Below are 20,025 nucleotides of genomic sequence, written 5' to 3' on the forward strand. Positions count from 1 at the left end.
GCTTGAAACGATTTATCTACTGATTTTCAGTTTGAAAGGGGTTGCAAACCGATTCCAAAGAGATCTCTCTTTCTCTCTGCTTTTTATTTTCCTTTTTTGTGATTTCTGGACCCGTCACCACACAGCTCTTTTTTGCACTACCCTTCTCTCCTTTCTCAGAGAGAAACAGCAGAGAAGATCATCGGGGCTCCTCTTCCCTCCATAAAAGACATTTCATCCCAGCGCTGCATGTCCCGAGCCCGTAACATTATCAATGACCCCTCACACCCCCACCATGGACTGTTCTCCCTGCTGCCCTCTGGGAAGAGGCTTTGCAGCATTCGATGCAGGTCCAGCAGACACAAACTCTGCATCACACTGATACTATCGATCCATCCACGCTTTATCCCAAGTGGGGCTGTGAGGGGTGCTGGTGCTTATCTCCAGCTGTCTACAGGCGAGAGACGGGGTACACCCTGGATGCATATTTTTTGCATCATGGTTTTTTTCTCCCACACTGTTAACATTTTGTCCCTGCTGCACTTTATGAAATGGAAATGTTCGTTTACTGTCTAAATGAAATTAAAAAAATTTTTATACACTCTGTGTATACAAAGTGACAATAAAAGTTGTCCAAGTCTAAGTCTCTGCCATAAGCATATATACGGTTGGGGTCCTATGTCTGAGAGGGGTAGTGTCCTGCAGCTAAGCCAGGACCTACTGTTGTTTAACATGTTCCACATTCACCTCAGTGTTGTGGTATTTCATATTTTCTATTGTTTAAATTTAATCATTATTTAATACTAGAATTAAGCTAAAGTGTATTTAATTGTCTGGAAATCCCAGCTATTCAACTTTCATATTTTTTGCTGATATTTCTTTGTTTTTCTTTCTTCTTTGATTAATTAAGTCTGTACCAGTTAGTAGTGTTGAAAATAATATTGTTTGTAATGGAAAATTATTTGTTTTTAAATCATTTTAGCTCAGATAACATTGAGTTGTCTATCCTTTCTTTTCTTTTTCTGATCACTATAGTCTAATACTGAACCATTCTTTAGGGTTAACATCTTGCTTAGACAGACACATTTATTGTGGCGCAGGTCAACAGCTGGTTTAATTAAAAACATTTAGTAAACAGAGTAAATAATTATAAATAATAAATAATAATAAATAAGGCTATGATCATATTATATTTACATACAGTATACATACAGTATATATATATATATATATATATATATATATATATATATATATATATATATATATATATATATATATATATATATATATATATTCTGTGTCATTATAGTTATTGATAATGTTAAAGATAATAAAGGAATAATTGTAAAACAATTATCAATTAGTTTAAGTGGTTAATCCAGTAAAAAAATGTCATATATAAAGAGAAATTGAATTTAGTTTTCTCTCATGTTCTTGGCACTGATGACTGGCTTAATTATTAATTTAATTCACCTGTCTAACTCTAATGTCTAACTGCTCCTTCCCTTATTTAAGCTTCTTGCATCCAGTCATCAGGGCCAGATTATTCTTGTTCTCTTGTGCCAGCGGTGAGAGCATTTTTAGCGTACCTTAGTGTTTCTGATTTCCTGATCCTGACCTGTTCTGCCTCTCAACCACTGAGCCTGCCTGTCTCTCTTCTCCCTTGCCTGACCTGGCTTTGGACTCTTGGACCTCTTAGCCTACCTGTTCCTGTTCTAATCTGTTTGCCTGACCTGTCTTCGGACTCTTGGACCCCTGAGCCTGCCTGTTCCTGTTCTGATCTGTTTGCCTGACCTGGCTTCGGACTCTTGGACCCCTGAGCCTGCCTGTTCCTGTTCTGATCTGTTTGCCTGACCTGGCTTCGGACTCTTGGACCCCTGAGCCTGCCTGTTCCTGTTCTGATCTGTTTGCCTGACCTGGCTTCGGACTCTTGGACCCCTGAGCCTGCCTGTTCCTGTTCTGATCTGTTTGCCTGACCTGGCTTCGGACTCTTGGACCCCTGAGCCTGCCTGTTCCTGTTCTGTTTGCCTGACCTGGCTTCGGACTCTTGGACCCCTGAGCCTGCCTGTTCCTGTTCTGATCTGTTTGCCTGACCTGTCTTTGGACTCTTGGACCTCTGAGCCTGCCTGTTCCTGTTCTGATCTGTTTGCCTGACATGTCTTCAGACTCCTGCTTGTTCTCCGTCTCCGGAGTTTCAACAATTGTTGTTGGCAGCCCACCGGCTGGACCCTACCTTGTACTCAGGACACGGACTGAACTTGTAAACCAGAGTTTCCCTGTGATAGATGGCCTAGCCGCTGTTACTCCGGTTACTCCAGTTTTTAACTGGTTACTCCAGTTTTTAACTTTAACTGTTTTTAAATGAACACTATTTGAATAATTCCACTGTCTGTCTTGCCTGAATACCTGTTCTGAGTCGTGACACTTTCATATTTTCTGTGCAATCTGAGAGCTAACAATTCAATGAAAAGTTCCATTAAGAAGACCTGACTAACTTCAAGATTTATTTAGTGTTTGTGACAATATAGCATTTTGAAAAGTTGCATTTGTTTATTTTTTGATGTGATTTTTTCCCCTCATAAATAGCTGAGGAACACATGTTTCAGTCTCCAGCAAACCATATTTACATCCAGTGAAACCTAAAATTCAGAGCTTCAGACTTGAAAAAACAATCAAAAGTTTTTTAAAAAGTAGCATACGGTATATACTGTATTTAATCAGCATACAGTTACTTTTACAAGTAGAAAGAAAGCTTATCATGTTTTAGATAAATTGGGAGCATCCTGTCCTTGTACTAAGTCTGTACTCACTATAGGTTAGTAGAGAATTAGGATACAGAATTAAAAAAAATCAATATTATCTCTAAAGTTTATGTAAAGGTTATTACTTTAAATTGTTAGGGGACTAGTCTTAAAATGGAAACAAACTCAAAACCACATTATGCATGACATTAATAAGCACTTTGAACAAGTTCTGACATTTAAAAAATGCATTTTATGTACCATCCTATGAGGCATTTTGTTATAATGAGCATATACATAAAATCACTAATTTCTCTTCTGTAGCACCTGGTGTGAACAAAGCCCTGCAGTCATCAACCCTCTTCCATTTCTGTAGATAACCTGCCTCAGCTTTGAATTAAACATTTATCTTGTGAAATTTAGCACAACAGAAACATACTTTTACAGTTCCTGTTCTCAAAGAGTATGGCTGGATTAGAGCACATTAATCACGCATAATGATGAGCCTGTACTCTCCTCTGGGAATAAACTGTACTAAGAAGCACCAGTCCTTTTTTGCCTACAGCGTCGGGGTTGGGGGTGGGGACAGCTTTGTACATGGTCCCCATTGGTGCAAATGGGAACTGCTGGTTGACATCAACTACCCAAGCATAGCAAACATTTCACTGGGATTACTTCAAATTGACTTCCAGTCTCAGTCTGGCCTCTAGGAGGGAAAGATGGAGGAAAGAGTGGGAAATAAAAATGAAAGGTGAGCAGAACAGCGTCAGCTCTGTTAGTTTAAAGCAGCATTCACATGATAGCTTGAAACCAAGGGATGACCTGAAAGAAATTAGTACTATTTACGGATCATCAATGTTGAGCTTAAATAGTAAAAAAAAAACTGCTGAGTTACAAGTTTAGGTGCTTGACTATGATTTTCCTGGCTGACTCAAAGCTCCATTCCTGCTCTGCGTAGGGTGCGGCCCATTAAAACCAGCAGAAACTCTTAACTTGGGCTGGGTTCTCTTGCTGCATGCTTGTCCTCAAAGTCAGTGGGCTCCACTCCTGTTCCTGCTGAACTGAGCCAGTTTTCAGGTAAAACACTGATACCAGTTCAGTAGGCACAGGAGGGCACAGCCCTGCCTCTCCTTCACAGGTCAAACTTCAATATATGAAATGCTGCAAAAATCAAAATGACCTTATGTATAGATAAAAGACAACCAAGTTTATCATAAAAAATATTGTACAATAATTCCTCTACAACAGATCAGATGATTTTAATAAAAACAATAATGAAGTCATGAAAACAGTTGAAAGGTTAAGAAATAGTAAGGATCATGTTTGGGATATTCCTGTCATTAGACCTTTGTCCAGACGTCTATCGTTAACAGTTTGTCCTCTGTTCTAAGTCGCGTCTTACTGACATTGCTGGGATTTTTATGGAGAGGTTCGGAAAAGTGTAATACAAAAGCTAGCATGTTTAACCTATTTTTTTTAAATTAGACTTGTTAATAATTTAGCTTGTAATTCATCTAAATGTTCTTTTGGTTAACTGTTACTTCACAAGAATAGGAAACGCTCTTAGCAAGACTATGGAAATTAATGACTAGAGTTTTTGGCTCTTTTCTGGTCTGTATTTAGATAATGTGCAACATGATTCAGACACAAAAAAAAAAAGGTTTCACAAAAATCCATACTTATTAAACAAATATAAGCTCAACCCATCATGCAAGTGGCACCCACAAATATAAGTCACAGCTTTTCATAAAGATTCTGCACGGTTATTTTTTTACAGATGGTGTCTGGAGTTAAGTCTGGGCCTCCAATGACAGCAATCTCAAAAGGATAGATTTAGTACCCAATCTGTTTTGTCCAATTTCATCTTGTTTTACAACAAAACTTTAGAAAAGCTGAAATATTTCGTACAGACATTTATAAAGCACAGAATGTGCATGGAAAAATATGTAAAGCCTACACATATAAAGCATGATAACAATAACCGTACTGCTGACTAAAATGTGTGATGATTCCACATAACGCAACTCAAATTGGGATAAAACAGTATTTGAGATCATCAAAACAAAAATGAAGCCCAAGCTCAAAAAATTAAATAATACCAATAGAAAAATGGGACTGCATGTAAAGTGCTATGACACACTTAAAGAGTTAAGTTACATTTTTAGAAAAACTCTTTTCAAAATGGATTTTTCCTGACAAATAGAAAATAAGCTCAATACCAAAGTACAAAAACTGTGACAGTCTCAAAAAGACTTTTAGAGATATGGGCAGGTTTTTCTTGCCCAATTGACAGTATGACAGTAGTTGAGATACATGTGCCTCCTTGCCTGATTATATGTATACATCAGGTAGCAAAAAAGTTTTAGACTAATACTTAAAAAAAGTGAAGTTTAACTACCGTAGTAAAAAGTGCTTCAGTTTTCTTTATTTTAATATTTCATTATAAATAACAGTGTTTCATTTCACCAAATTACATTGAAGTTGATTAATTGCAGCTGTACATCCATACATCCATAATTTTATGTAATGTTAACAAAAAAAAATCAGTCTCACGCTTATGGTGTGAGATTTATATATTTCAAGAATTAAAATACATCTTTATTAGAGTTTATAATAAACGTGGTAGTTACTGTATTTTTTTTAATTAAAATTTACTTATTTTTTTACTGAAAAAATTCCTAATCATAAAAGTCAGAGCAATGTAAAAGTGCTTTAAAATATTATACACTGTATGGGTCAGATTAGTTTTGATTGTGACGGCCTATATCACAGTCTTCTCATCCACAAGAAAAGAAAATTCAAGCAAATTCAATTAACACAGTGAATGATGAAAACAAAGTAATAATGACAGTGAATAAAAATATAATTTTATTTATCACTTTCTAGGCAGCATATTTATGTTATTTTTTTATTCTAAATGAAAAGAATTAAATGTCTGAGAATTTAATTTAATTGTTTTTATCTTATAATCAGTTGTACTTTCTATTTTTTGAAAATAATCAATACATTTGACGCAGGGGGAACTGATGGTATGATTAAAATGGCCAAGGGGGTACAGAAGTCCAAAAAGGTAGGGAACCACTGCTTTAGGTCATAATGGTGACATGATTGTATTTGAACCTCATCCCCTACAATACTCTCCTTCCTACTTTCCTCCTTAATTCCTTCATCTTTCACCTTTTCCGAGATCATCAAGTTCTGTCCATCCACTGGAACAAATCCTCGACGTCGTATCAACTATTTCACCTCGGGCACTGAACTTAGCCACTGTGAACAACACATTGAAGGGATCAATGCTCACCAATTAGCTAAGCTCTGTGCCCTCAGCAAGTGGGTGGCTGGCTGAGATTTATGCAGACCTTTACGTGAGAAGTCGGCAGTGAAGTCAGTGGTCTCGGAGCCAGCAGTTCAAGCAACGTTTTTCAGAGGGCATAGTGCTGTGGAGGATCTTCACTTATTTCATATATCTTGAGAAATTCCTTGCTTATGCTGTAAATCTAAAATCCCACCTTGTCTTGTGGGGCTCTGGTTTGCATTTACACCCATTTCCTGGGACATTAGAGCGGAGAGTGGGGAGACTAGTTTAAATTTCAAACAGCTGGAGCCTTAAATACACACAGAAGCGATCAACCTTTTAGAGGTCTGCTGAGATGGTTGATAAAATTCCTGTTTAATTTCTTTAGCACTCTAGAGTCCGGCCTGAGAACGCATGCAGCCAAGAGTGAAATGTGAGGTTGGGTCAGGGTTCCCACTGAGCTGTCAAGGAGTGGAAATCCCTGGCAATGTGATTTTTGTTTCTCTTTGTGCATCAAATCACGGTGCCAGGAACCCTCCCCTAAGCAGCTAGACCAGAGGCCTGGTCTCCACCTCTCTGCCCTTTACCCCCCTCTGCTCTCTTGCACGGTTTTTGGACTCTGGATGTTTCTCTTATGCAGCAGCTGTGGAGCACCTGTGACCAAGAAAAAAAAAAACAAAAAGAGGAGATTTTAGTTCCATTATTTCTCTCTTTGAAACAAAACCTTCTAGTCTAGTCTTGTCTTGATGATAGTGTATGATGCACTTAAGAGCCCTCATCCATGCTCTGCAGTGGACGATGATGCAACATAATATGTGTAACAGAAAAATTGCATTTGTGAGATAAGATAAAAAACTCTATGGGCTTTTTGTTGCAGAGATCAGCGGGAGGCAGCAGATGTTTAGTCCAGCCAAAACATGCAAAGCCAGCTGCTCAGTTATTAAAGAGCAACCCAGAAACAGGTAGCAGTGCACTATCGGTTTATTTTTAAGGTGGGAAAAAAGAGTCAAAGCAGTTTTCCTTGGTTTAAGGTTTTATATTAGTTGATGAGTTCAAGAGGGTAAATGTAGGACTACAAAATCAATTCTGCTCTTTTTACAACTTCCTCCTCACATATTTGTAATATAATTTTGCACATCTATCCTGTCTGTTGTTGTTTTCCTTGCCGTCTTCCTTTTTTGCGGCTCTGCAGGGGAAATTCTCGGACCACCAAGTTGGGGCAGAATTAAAAATAGGATTGTTGAGTGGTGATGGGGAGGAGGGATGAGGAGATTTGGGCCAGGTATCAGCAGTTTCTTCTCGCTTTATTTTTACTCAGGATCTCTTCTCTATCACTTCAGACTTTAAACCATGCAGGCTGGTGGATGGGGACATTTCTGTCAGGAAAAGTCTGGAAATCTTTTCAATTTAATGCAAGATTTTCCTCTATATCAAAACAAATCTAGATATTATCCATACTTACCAGAACATATTAATTCCATCCATAGACTTTTTTTTCAAATACAAAGAAACTATGAGAATCGCAGTCTTTACAAATGAAACATTCAATAAAAAAAGTTTAACTTTTCTTGTTTTTCTGCACAAAATGACTGTGTCAATACAGAGAGCCTTAGTACATGTTGTACAACATTAGAAAAGGCATGCAGACGTCTCCCAGACAGAGAAATATGCCTGTGCTGTCAAGCAGTGTCAGCCACTCCCTGCACAAGAATCATGAATAAAAATGTGTGTGTGTGTAGATTGTGAGATTTGGAACATAATGTTGTGCATCAGTGAACAGCAAAGGCAGAGTGAGGAATTGCCTGCGTGTGCATGCTTCATTTACATGCATGACTTCTGACATTTTTTCTCTAAGAAAGAAAAAAAGAGAGAATATGCTGAGGTTGTCTGAATAAAGGGAGAGGCCACTGCCCTCTAACACCGCGGTGAGTCATTGTTTGTTTGGTGGGTGTGAAAGTCAAAATTGGAAATGAGTAATTGGTGAGGTCAGTGTGAGATTAAAATGAATTATTGGTCACATTTGCCATGAAGTAAGTGTAACATAGTGCATATTCGGAAAGTAAAGGGGATAATTTAAGCAATCTAAATTCAGTTATACAAGAACATCTCTTAAGACTCATGGTCTCATTTACAAGAGAGGCAATAAACCTAAAAAACCAACAGTGATAAAACTAAATTAAAAATAATATTTATAGAATCCAAAACGTACTTCTGAAGATGAATGCCATGCAACACCAGAAGGTGTTTTACTGAAAACAAGTACAATTGCCTCCAAACAAGTTTACGTTTCCTTTTATCAAAAATTTTAACTCACCAAGTGTGACAAAATTAGAGAGCCTCAGGTCCCACTTGAAGCATGTTTGAAACAAGTGGAAGGAGAAGACTTTTTTTAGCAAAGTTCATTATGTGCTGACGGAACATAAAATGTTCTTTAGAGCAAAATAGTATTAATGCCTTTTATGTGAGATGTTGCATTACAAGTATGACAGAAAAAGAGAGAAAATGGATCTATTACTATGATTTTCCCCTTCTGGACTTTGAGTTTTGAGTTTTGAGTTATCTATATAATTCTGTCTTGTTGATCTTTGGTTTATTTTCCATTTTGTTTTATATTAAAGCTGTGTTACAATTTAGTCTGTGTGGCCCCTTTGTTGTCTAATTTTAAAGTTACTTTTATCCACACCTGCTCCATATCAGCTCATTAGTCAATTCTTTGTTCTTTCCCCCATATATACACCGCCTCTGCAGTTCCTCTTTGCTTGTTTCTTGTTGTTACTTAGCTCTCCATGTGCATTTTCACCTGATGTCTCCTGGTTTTTTGGTTTGTTGTATTTTGATTCTTGGATTTTGTTTCTCTTCACCTTTTGATTTCATTAAACTTGCAAGAACTCATCTCTGCCTCCCTCATCTCTACAGGTGCTGGTCATAAAATTAGAATATCATGAAAAAGTAGATTGATTTCAGTAATTCCATTTAAAAAGTGAAACTTGTATATTATATTCATACATTACATACAAACTCATATATTTCAGATGTTTATTTTGTTTAATTTTGATGATTACAAATGACAACAAATGAAAATCTCAAATTCATCATATCAGAAAATTAGAATATTACTGAAGACCAATAAAAACAAAGGATTTATAGAAATGTTGGCCAACTGAAAAGTATGAACATGAAAAGTATGAGCATGTACAGCACTCAGTATTTAGTTGGGCCTCCTTTGGCCTGTATTACTGCAGCAATGCGGCGTGGCATGGAGTCGATCAGTCTGTGGCACTGCTCAGGTGTTATGATAGCCCAGGTTGCTCTAATAGTGGCTTTTAGCTCTTCTGAATTGTTGGGTCTGGTGTATTGCATCTTCTTCTTCACAATACCCCATAGATTTTCTATGGGGTTAAGGTCAGGAGAGTTTGCTGGCCAATTAAGAACAGGGATACCATGGTCCTTCAACCAGGTACTGGTAGCTTTGGCACTGTGCGCAGGTGCCAAGTCCTGTTGGAAAATGAAATCTGCATCTCCAAAAAGTTGGTCAGCTGCAGGAAGCATGAAGTGCTCTAAAACTTCCTGGTATGTGGCTGCGTTGACCCTGGACCTCAGAAAACACAATGGACCAACACCAGCAGATGACATGGCACCCCAAACCATCACTGACTGTGGAAACTTTACACTGGACTTCAAGCAACGTGGATGAAGTGCCTCTCTTCTTTTCCTCCAGACTCTGGGACCTTGATTTCCAAAGGAAATGCAAAATTTACTTTCATCAGAGAACATGACTTTGGACCACTCACCAGCAGTCCAGTCCTGTTTCTCTTTAGCCCAGGCAAGACGCTTCTGACGCTGTCTGTGGTTCAAGAGTGGCTTGACACAAGGAATGCGACAGCAGAAACCCATGTCTTTCATACGTCTGTGTGTGGTGGTTCTTGAAGCACTCACTCCAGCTGCAGTCCACTCTTTGTGAATCTCCCCCACATTTTTGAATGGGTTTTGTTTCACAATCCTCTCCAGGGTGCGGTTATCTCTCTTGCTTGTACACTTTTTTCGACCACATCTTTTCCTTCCCTTCGCCTCTCTATTAATGTGCTTGGACACTGAGCTCTGTGAACAGCCAGCCTCTTTAGCGATGACCTTTTGTGTCTTGCCCTCCTTGTGCAAGGTGTCGATGGTCGTCTTTTGGACAACTGTCAAGTCAGCAGTCTTCCCCATGATTGTGTAGCCTATAGAACTAGACTGAAAGACCATTTAAAGGCTTTTGCAGGTGGATTGAGTTAATTAGCTGATTAGAGTGTGGCACCAGGGGCCATCAATTTTGAACCTTTTCACAATATTCTAATTTTCTGATATGATGAATTTGAGATTTTCATTTGTTGTCATTTGTAATCATCAAAATTAAACAAAATAAACATCTGAAATATATGAGTTTGTATGTAATGTATGAATATAATATACAAGTTTCACTTTTTAAATGGAATTACTGAAATCAATCTACTTTTTCATGATATTCTAATTTTATGACCAGCACCTGTACATTTGGGTTCTTAACCAACCTCCACCAAACCCTGACATCTCTTAATGAACATGTATCAATGTAAAAGCATGCAGGTGTGGAGTGGACGAGCTTTCACTAAGGGGAATAGTTTGCTATCGGTGACAAAATCTGTCATGAAGAAACCTTTTGAAAATCCAATATTCAGCCTAACACAGTTTAGGTTTAGAAGGTTTATTGAAAGTCTGTGATATGAGCAGGAATGTTGGGCGGAAGACTTGTAGAAGGCTTTAAGCACATGGGTAATGGCTCACAGGCTGGTGGCAGGCTTTAAGCAGACTGGTGGCAGGTTGATGGGTAATTTAGAGTCAATCAAAAGGAGCTTAATGTGGCCTAGCACCAAAAAAATGCTAAAAAACACTCTCTACGATCTAAACATTCTCATGTGTTTAACTTTTTAATGCTACTCATAGTGTCTCTAGCTGCATTTCCTTTCTCTTATTGAAAGATGAACAAAAATGTTTGCTAAAAAGCCACTTCTCTTGTAACTATTGTACACTCTGCAGTTGATAATGTAAACACTGCAAATGCAGTGTAAGATGTATGATGGTGACCTCAAATTTAAAATTCATATCCAAATCTAGCGGCACTGTGATGTCATCCAGTGTTTGTCACAATTGTGCAATTTGTCACTTTAAAACAGAGCACAACATGTTAGAATGGAGATGGTGAAATAAGAGTATCTTTAAAAGGGCTTTTATCTGTGGTATGACTGTTTAGCCATAAAACTCAGCTCATGCATTTTCTAAATTCATGTAAAAGTTGTTGTATGTTACGTGTATCTAGGCTGAACAATTAACAGCTCAGAATCTTCTTATCTAATCTATATTTCAGTGTCAGAACTTATAAGAAATAAAATCAGTTATTTTAACGATGGGCGTTAGAAGTTTTGTAAATATGCAAAACACAACCCGAATCCAGAAGGAAAATATTTGTTTTATCCAGCAGCTTCTTTCTATAGTTATTTCAGTCAGATTGAAAATCTTTCATCTAAAAACCGTCTATAACATCTAATTGAGGTCAATATTTCAGTTCAGAAAAAAAAAAACTCACACTAATAAATAATTGGTTAATAACTTTTCTTAAGGCATAATTGGTTATATATGCCTTAATAAATGTAATTAAAATACTTTGTGCGTATAGTTGTTTTCAAAATGACATGAAAATTTAGGACATGGTCTCTTGAATATGTTCAAATGACTTCTTAATCACTCACAGCCCACATGTGTGACGATCTTTATAAGATGGAAAACATCTGCTGATCTAAACCTCCCGAATATCCACAGGCAGGGCAATTATCAACTGTTTAAAACAACTGAAACAAAGACAAACAAGGTTAAACAAGGTTTTGTTCTGTCATTATCCACAGAAAGGAGCCCCTGTTAGAATGCAGAAAAACAACCTTCTGCAAATGTCACAGTTTTAGAATTTAAGCTGGTTGTCATCATGCTGTTAAACTGAAATATTTATATCTACGCTGAGTGTTTTCAATCGTAGGCTTTTATATAAGCTTAAGATGCTGCTCATATTTCAACTTTTACCCATTAAAAAATGAAAAAATAAAGAAGTTATTTCAATTCAGTTTATTTATATAGCGCCAATTCACAACACATGTCATCTCAATGCACTTTACAGTTCACCAATAAAAATCTAATCAAAATCTTTTGTTGGTGTGTCAAAAACACTCTTTTTGTAGTTTATTTGTAAGAAGGTGCAAAATTAATGTTTTTACAAGATTAAGGCTATATTATCTTCAATGATTAATGATGTTTAACTCTTCAAGACATTGCATCAAATGACTCACTGCACAAGGAACTTTAATCATGGTGGCTATAAATCAATCATATTAAAAAATTGTCCTCTGCCACATTGGTATTTACCACTAAAAACGGACATCATCTGGTAGAAAAACATATTTGTCGCAAGTTCAGTGCATGTTTGCTCATAAAAGGAACAATAAGTTGAGATTAGCTTTCATATATTTTCATTCATTTCCTTAATTCTGAAAGGGCTACATCTTGTACTTCCTTTGCTGCTGCTGGTGTAAAGTTACTTTAGGGGTAAGTAGCAATTAAAGCGGTTCCCTCAACTTCCTTCACTGATGGTTTCAAGTTAATTAAGCAAATTTCCACAAAACATTTGAATCAGACATGACACCTTCTCTCGTGGGGTAGGGGGCTGCATCTGTTAGTTATTTTACTTTACAGAATTAATAGTCAGGCCAAGTTCACTGAGTGACAGATCAGCTGTGACAGGTTGTCTTTTTTCATTCTCTGTTGTGAAACAAGGTAAGAAACTACACAAACTGTCACCTGCCATAGATAGAATTACTTAATATGGGTTCAGATTTTAATGTGGTTTCCCCAGAAAGTCATTTATTATCAAAAATAGCACCATGCTTTGTAATTACCATGTTAGCACACTGATATTATTAAAAAAGTTTAATTTCTCTGTTAGTGCATAATAGTTTCTAGCCTTATGATACACACATGAAAGACCCCTTGAGCAAAGTACAGTAGGTTAAAAACCACACTCCTTGTATTTTCAAAGATCAGGAAATACTCAAAGCTTATGTGGTGCTTTGTTTTCATCCAAACCTAAAATTCAAAATAAATTATAATAATTTTCATGTGTTCTGGTGTTTTAGAACAATAAAAACATTATACAGGGAACAGATGCTTAGTTTAAAATGGCTGAATAAATCCTTTTTATCCTTTTAACCTGAAGAAAAATGACAATAACAGAATACACTGGAAAAAAATCAAAATCTAGATAAGTATTTTTTTCTCAAAATAAGTGCATTTGTTTTTTGATTGAGGAGGTTTTTGGATTGAGGAAGAGACATTTTGCCAATGGAACAAGACAGTTGTAATTTAAAATAAGAAAACCCAATTGCATTGTCCTATCTCATGTGTATGTTATCTAAGTATCTTATTTTAAGAGTAAAAATACTTTTCCATTGGCAAGCTATCTCATTTACCTACTCAAATTAAGGGTAAATACATTTAATTTAAGGAATTTTAACTTATTTGTAGATTGTTTTTCCAGTGTAGATAAAAATCATTTTTAATTTTGCTGAGGAAATACACTATGAATTTCTGTGCATGAAAATATTCTGTTTTTGAATGATTTTAAACAGTGTGCGAGGCCCGAAATGTAGCTTTGGAGCTGCAGGTTGCAGAACCCTGTCTCAGACAGAGACAGCATTGTGGACAAGCATTTCCTACACGTGGGTCAGAACTGACCAAGCAACAAAAGCTTTATCAGAACCGATCGCACCTCTTTAGGTAACTAAAGAACCCAGGAGCATTAAAAAGTCATTACCCATGTTGGCCGGGGCTCGGCTTCATTATTTAGCTCATTAGATCACTCAGTCCTGATAATCCAGCCCTCCCATGTGACTGATGATTGAGTGAGCATAATGCAGGCACTTTTTCACATGTCCCATTAACAATAATCCACTTTACATAGTTAATGCAATTTGACGGAGATGTAATTTCATTAAAAAAGAAAAAGAAACATCTTTACCAACCTTTTCTTAGAAAAGACAGAATAAGACATAAGTACAAGAAAGGATTTGGAACTTTCTGCCAAAAAGGAACCCAGAGATCACATGAATGTGATCTGAAAAGAACCAATGAGTCACCATTTAAAGGAGGAATCTCCATGAAAAAATGATCCAGCGCTGCCGGCCGACAGGAACATGATCGATTATAATGCATGAGGGGAAATGGCACAGCTGCATTATAGCCCGACGCTACCTATCTCTAAATCTGATAGCTTTAGCTTTTGCAGCTATTAGCTAATAGCTGCGGCCACACTGATAACATTTGGACTCTAAGGGGAAAACTGTTATCGAAAACCTGAGAGGAACCCAAGAAGAGAAAGGAGAAAGTAATGCTCTAAGGAGGTTAAAACTCTGAGGATGCGATGAATGTGTGAGATCAGGTGACGTAGCTGTGGTGAAAATAAACCCAGACACAACAACATGGGAATGCCTGGGTACACTATGTGTCAATGCTGCTGTTTGTGGAGCCAGAGATAATAAAGTGTCTCATGCTGTCCTTAACTAATCCAGTCACTTTCTAAATTTGCAGCAAAGTCCTTCTGTTTTCTGATATTTTTTTTTTTATCAAAAGCACGTCTAGAGCAGCTATTAATATAAAAACATAGGACAAGTCACCTTTTAGAGTTTATATAAGATTAAGGATCAGAAGGAGTGGAGGAGGTTTTGGAGAAACCATTGAGATGCATCCGTCAGCATGGCGTGTGAGAAGGCCCAAAAGGAGTTGGCGTGTTCGGCTTGTGACCTCTGTAACCAGCAGGCTCCCTCCCACTTCAAGCATGCAATCCCTCCACAAACCAGGGCCTGTTTTTCCACCACACATGGCTTCAATTGGAGTTTACCGCCACCGCTGCTGTTGCTGCTGTTGCTGCTGTTACTGCTGCGTCTGCAGCAGCGAGGCATAGCACAACAAACCTATTTATGAAATCAGAAACTGGCAAACAACTCAAGCATCTTCCCAGTGGTGTCAGTTGGTCATGGAGATTTCTGTCTTTCCCAGATTTAGACATAGAAAACCCCCCAAAAAATATCTTTCCTTCAGATCCTTACTTTCATTCACATATTGTGTATGTATATATAAACAACCCTTCTTTTGGAATCCTGCAGCAGAGCCAACAAGGCAAGCTGTTTACTACTTCTTTGCTCGTAAAAAGAAAATATGCATCTGCTGGGGCCTGTATCAAAGGCTCCTTCATTTAGTTGCTGGCTAAGATGGTTTGAATGTGTGCTGCCTGTGATTGCTTCGGTTCAGACGGAAATTCTCTGCGGTAGATGCAAGGCCGGGCTTAAAGGGCTGAGGGAAACCACGCTGTCCCAGCCACTTTAACACTCACCATTTGATCTGAGAGAAATCTACCTACTGACCGACAGAGGAAAATGTTGCATAGTTTCCAAATTTCTTACTAATTAAAACGTACTTTTATAAACTGACTTTGTGGCGCAAAAAAAAATAAAAAATCTGAAGAGAGTCCATTTTGTTCTTTGCCACAGCCATTTTGGGGACTAGAGTTAGGCATAATGGCGTTACATAATAATTTAATAACAAAGCAATCTAACTATTTATTTTTCCTTTATTTGCAACACCGTTACCTTACTTGTAATCTAAGGAGTTGTGCAACAACTGCTTGATCAATTAAAGTGACTTTTCATTAGTGCAATTATCTACTTTGGGAGAGGACTGCTCCCTGCTCGAAGTGCAGGGGCTGAGCAACAGAGCTCAAAAGTAGGCAGATATGCTACTGACTGGCTGAGGAGCTATAATGTGGGTCGGTGTTCAGCACTCATCCATACCTTGCATATATGGATAGCAGAAACTCAGGGTGAAACTTAGATGATTATTCCAAGACTGCAAGCTCTCTGAATTTAAAAGTTAAATGTTTCTCAGATTTTCTCATTATTTCCAGGAACAAAGAATTTATCCACGTTTGTTAAAAGCAGCTCTAATCTAATGAATCACCTCGTGTTGCCACACCCATCCCTTTTTTTCCTCAATGTATCACTCTTTACAACTGGTTAGCATTATTTACATGCTAATAACATCTACAGAAATATATTGCCGCAGAGGGTCTTGACTCACTTGTCTCACCACATATCAAAAAGCTGTAGATTATTACTGTATTAAGTGCTTTCAGATACACTATATTGCCAAAAGTATTTGCTCACCCATCCAAATTATTGGAATCAGGTGTTCCAATCACTTCCATGGCCACAGGTGTATAAATTCAAGCACCTAGGCATGCAGACTGTTTTTACAAACATTTGTGAAAGAATGGGTCGCTCTCAGGAGCTCAGTGAATTCCAGCGTGGAACTGTGATAGGATGCCACCTGTGCAACAAATCCAGTCGTGAAATTTCCTCGCTCCTAAATATTCCACAGTCAACTGTCAGCTGTATTATAAGAAAATGGAAGTGTTTGGGAACGACAGCAACTCAGCCACGAAGAGGTAGGCCACGTAAACTGACGGAGCGGGGTCAGCGGATGCTGACGCGCATAGTGCGAAGAGGTCGCCAACTTTCTGCAGAGTCAATCACTACAGACCTCCAAACTTCATGTGGCCTTCAGATTAGCTCAAGAACAGTGCGCAGAGAGCTTCATGGAATGGGTTTCCATGGTCGAGCAGCTGCATCCAAGCCATACATCACCAAGTGCAATGCAAAGCGTCGGATGCGGTGGTGTAAAGCACGCCGCCACTGGACTCTAGAGCAGTGGAGACGCGTTCTCTGGAGTGACGAATCGCGCTTCTCCATCTGGCAATCTGATGGACGGGTCTGGGTTTGGCGGTTGCCAGGAGAACGGTACTTGTCTGACTGCATTGTGCCAAGTGTAAAGTTTGTTGGAGGGGGGATTATGGTGTGAGGTTGTTTTTCAGGAGCTGGGCTTGGCCCCTTAGTTCCAGTGAAAGGAACTCTGAATGCTTCAGCATACCAAGACATTTTGGACAATTCCATGCTCCCAACTTTGTGGGAACAGTTTGGAGCTGGCCCCTTCCTCTTCCAACATGACTGTGCACCAGTGCACAAAGCAAGGTCCATAAAGACATGGATGACAGAGTCTGGTGTGGATGAACTTGACTGGCCTGCACAGAGTCCTGACCTCAACCCGATAGAACACCTTTGGGATGAATTAGAGCGGAGACTGAGAGCCAGGCCTTCTCGTCCAACATCAGTGTGCGACCTCACAAATGCGCTTCTGGAAGAATGGTCAAAAATTCCCATAAACACACTCCTAAACCTTGTGGACAGCCTTCCCAGAAGAGTTGAAGCTGTTCTAGCTGCAAAGGGTGGACCGACGTCATATTGAACCCTATGGATTAGGAACGGGATGTCACTTAAGCTCATATGTGAGTCAAGGCAGGTGAGCAAATACTTTTGGCAATATAGTGTATGTATAGGGGGCTTTTAATTAACTATTTAATAAATAAATGAATTAATTGTTGTTAAAAATTTAATATTTTATAATTGGACTCCTAGTTTGATGTAATTTTCTGAAATCACCCAACACATTGACAGTTTAGATCACAAAACCCTATTTACAGTGCTAGTGACTAAGTAACTTTTTGTGCAAAGGTGCCGAAAACTATTAGGGAGACATAAAAACATGTGAAAACTGATCAGATGAGACCAAAACTAAACCTTTTGGCCTCCCACACTTTAAACATCTTTGACTTCTAAACTAACACATCCTCTTTATCATAAATAAACATCTATCTATCTATCTATCTATCTATCTATCTATCTATCTATCTATCTATCTATCTATCTATCATCTATCTATCTATATATCTATCTATCTATCTATCTATCTATCTATCTATCTATCTATCTATCTATCTATCTATCTATCTATCTATCTATCTATCTATCTATCTATCTATCTATCCATCAGTCAATCTTGATTCGTCCATCAAATCTAACAGAAAACATATGTTCATTGTTGTTGTGGCACCGCCCATATCGGCATCTGTTACAGTGTTGATTAACACAGTTGAAAATTACCCTTTTTAGAAGTAAAATGTTTATTTGAACCTGCAATTAAAGGTACATCATTACAGATACTTTAATGAATGACCATCTGAGATGTTCATACAGTTGCTGCTCGTGAGGCTTGCCTAAAATCTTCCTTCTGACTTAATTTTTCCATAAATCTTGCCAGTATATCATATAAAGGGTCAATTATTACTCCATGATCCACTGTTCTTCATTATATCCTGCTCATATGAATCTATTTGTGCTGTCAGTGCAAATTACTCTGTGTACTGGCTTTGTTCTGGTCGACCACGTTCCCTTGCACATGGGAACTGTTCAGTGATCTAGCAGACACAGATAAAGCTCTGGGACACGCTCAAGTATTTGAACTATTTTTCCAGAAATGTTCCGAGCCTTTGACTTTGGGGTGAGTTTATCAATCTCCTTTTCCAAACAGCAGAGTTTTTAGCATTAAAAAAACAAACAAAAAAACAGTCCTGCAAATCATGCAAGAAATGCTGTTATAGAAGCTTAAGGTCATTCAGGTGTATGAAATATCTCATTCGTTTTGCTTTTTAGACATTTTAAATCTAATCAAGATTCATCGAATTATGATTTAGTCAGAGAAGAAGCAAGGACAACATAATTAGACGAGAACTCCAACCACTTGTAAAACAAGCAGATGCCTTCCTTCTTCTCATCATCAAAAGATCAAAGTTGGGCTCAGACAACTGCACAACACATCTGAAGCTGGAACTTTGATCATATCTGATGTCATGTGTTTAGGACAAGTCAGCCGCCACAAGAGGAAAAACAAGAAGAGGAGCAAAAAGAAGTCAGCTAATAAAATCTGTGAAAGGAATGCCGTACCCTGACTCAGTGGAAAGTGTGAGAAAGACACAGACTGAAGTGTTTGCTACTTACTGTAACCTCTGCTGGTCCTCTAGCGGTCCAGGATAGGGTTTGAGTCCCATCAGAGTTCAAATGAGGATATGCAGAGTAGAAGACCCTGGTGACTGATTTACTGGATGACTAACTGTAATCTGGCTAATAACTGACAAGAAAAATGCCTGGCTATCTGAGTGACGGAGGCAGCTCCAAAACTCCTTCTGCAGTGGAAATCCTCAGAGGTCTGGCTGCCAGAGCTGTCTTGTCCTGTCATGTCCCGGTCTGTCCACTGCCAGTTCTATGAGCTATACGGCCCAGCAAGAAGCAGGGAGAGGCGGGGTGGCGGTGGTGGGGCGGGAGGATAAAACTCTGTCCCCCTGGTTCCCACAGTCTGCTTGGCGAGGAGAGGAGATAGCTCTGTTCCCATAGAGGTCAGATGTGGAGTTAACACACCCAGCCAGCTGTCTGCCTGCCTGCAAGCCTGATCAATCACTCTGAGGACACAGCTACTAGTGAGACACTCAGCCCAGAGTTACAGTGCAGACACAGGGAGAGTTTCACCCATTGTCCCAGGAGATTCATATGAGAGTCTGAAGGCAGAGCTGCCAGTCCTCCCTTACACTCCTCCCTAACCTAACTCTCCCTCCTCCCTCCTTCCCTGCCTCTCCTCTTACATTCCCCTCACCAGTTCTTTTTACAGCCTCCGTTGAGACGCTCTTATTGTGTGGCAATTGCATTAGCCTTTAGCGAGCAAGGAATGGCTCTTAGTGTCTAATGCAATGTTGTGTCTCTTTGTCTTTATCAGTCTCCTTATCTTTCTTTCATATGTCTATTCTATTTTCACTATCAACTCCACATGCAAACATCCACATGGACACAACTTCTTGCTTTCTCAGCGGATTACCTATCCTCCTCTCTGAATTTTATTTAAAGTGAGGCAGCTTCTTTCTGTTGCTCCTTGACAAAGTTGTTTCTCAGTCAAGGGGGAGGATTGAGTTTCTACTTGCTGAGAGGCATTGATTGTCTGTTTGCCTTATGATTA

The 20,025-nt window shown here is 38.5% G+C and overlaps 1 long non-coding RNA gene across 1 annotated transcript; it reads right to left on the minus strand.

Moving 5' to 3' along the window:
• Positions 1-2,465: 2,465 nt before the first annotated feature.
• On the minus strand, positions 2,466-19,621 carry LOC119785780. Its single transcript, XR_005281097.1, has 2 exons — positions 19,020-19,621; positions 2,466-6,672 (listed from the first exon to the last, which is right to left on the minus strand). It is a non-coding gene; the product is annotated as an uncharacterized LOC119785780 (long non-coding RNA).
• Between the last annotated feature and the right edge of the window lie 404 nt (positions 19,622-20,025).

The sequence above is a fragment of the Cyprinodon tularosa genome, unplaced genomic scaffold, assembly GCF_016077235.1.
Source record: "Cyprinodon tularosa strain WSP-4 unplaced genomic scaffold, ASM1607723v1 ctg259, whole genome shotgun sequence".
NCBI lineage: Eukaryota > Metazoa > Chordata > Actinopteri > Cyprinodontiformes > Cyprinodontidae > Cyprinodon > Cyprinodon tularosa.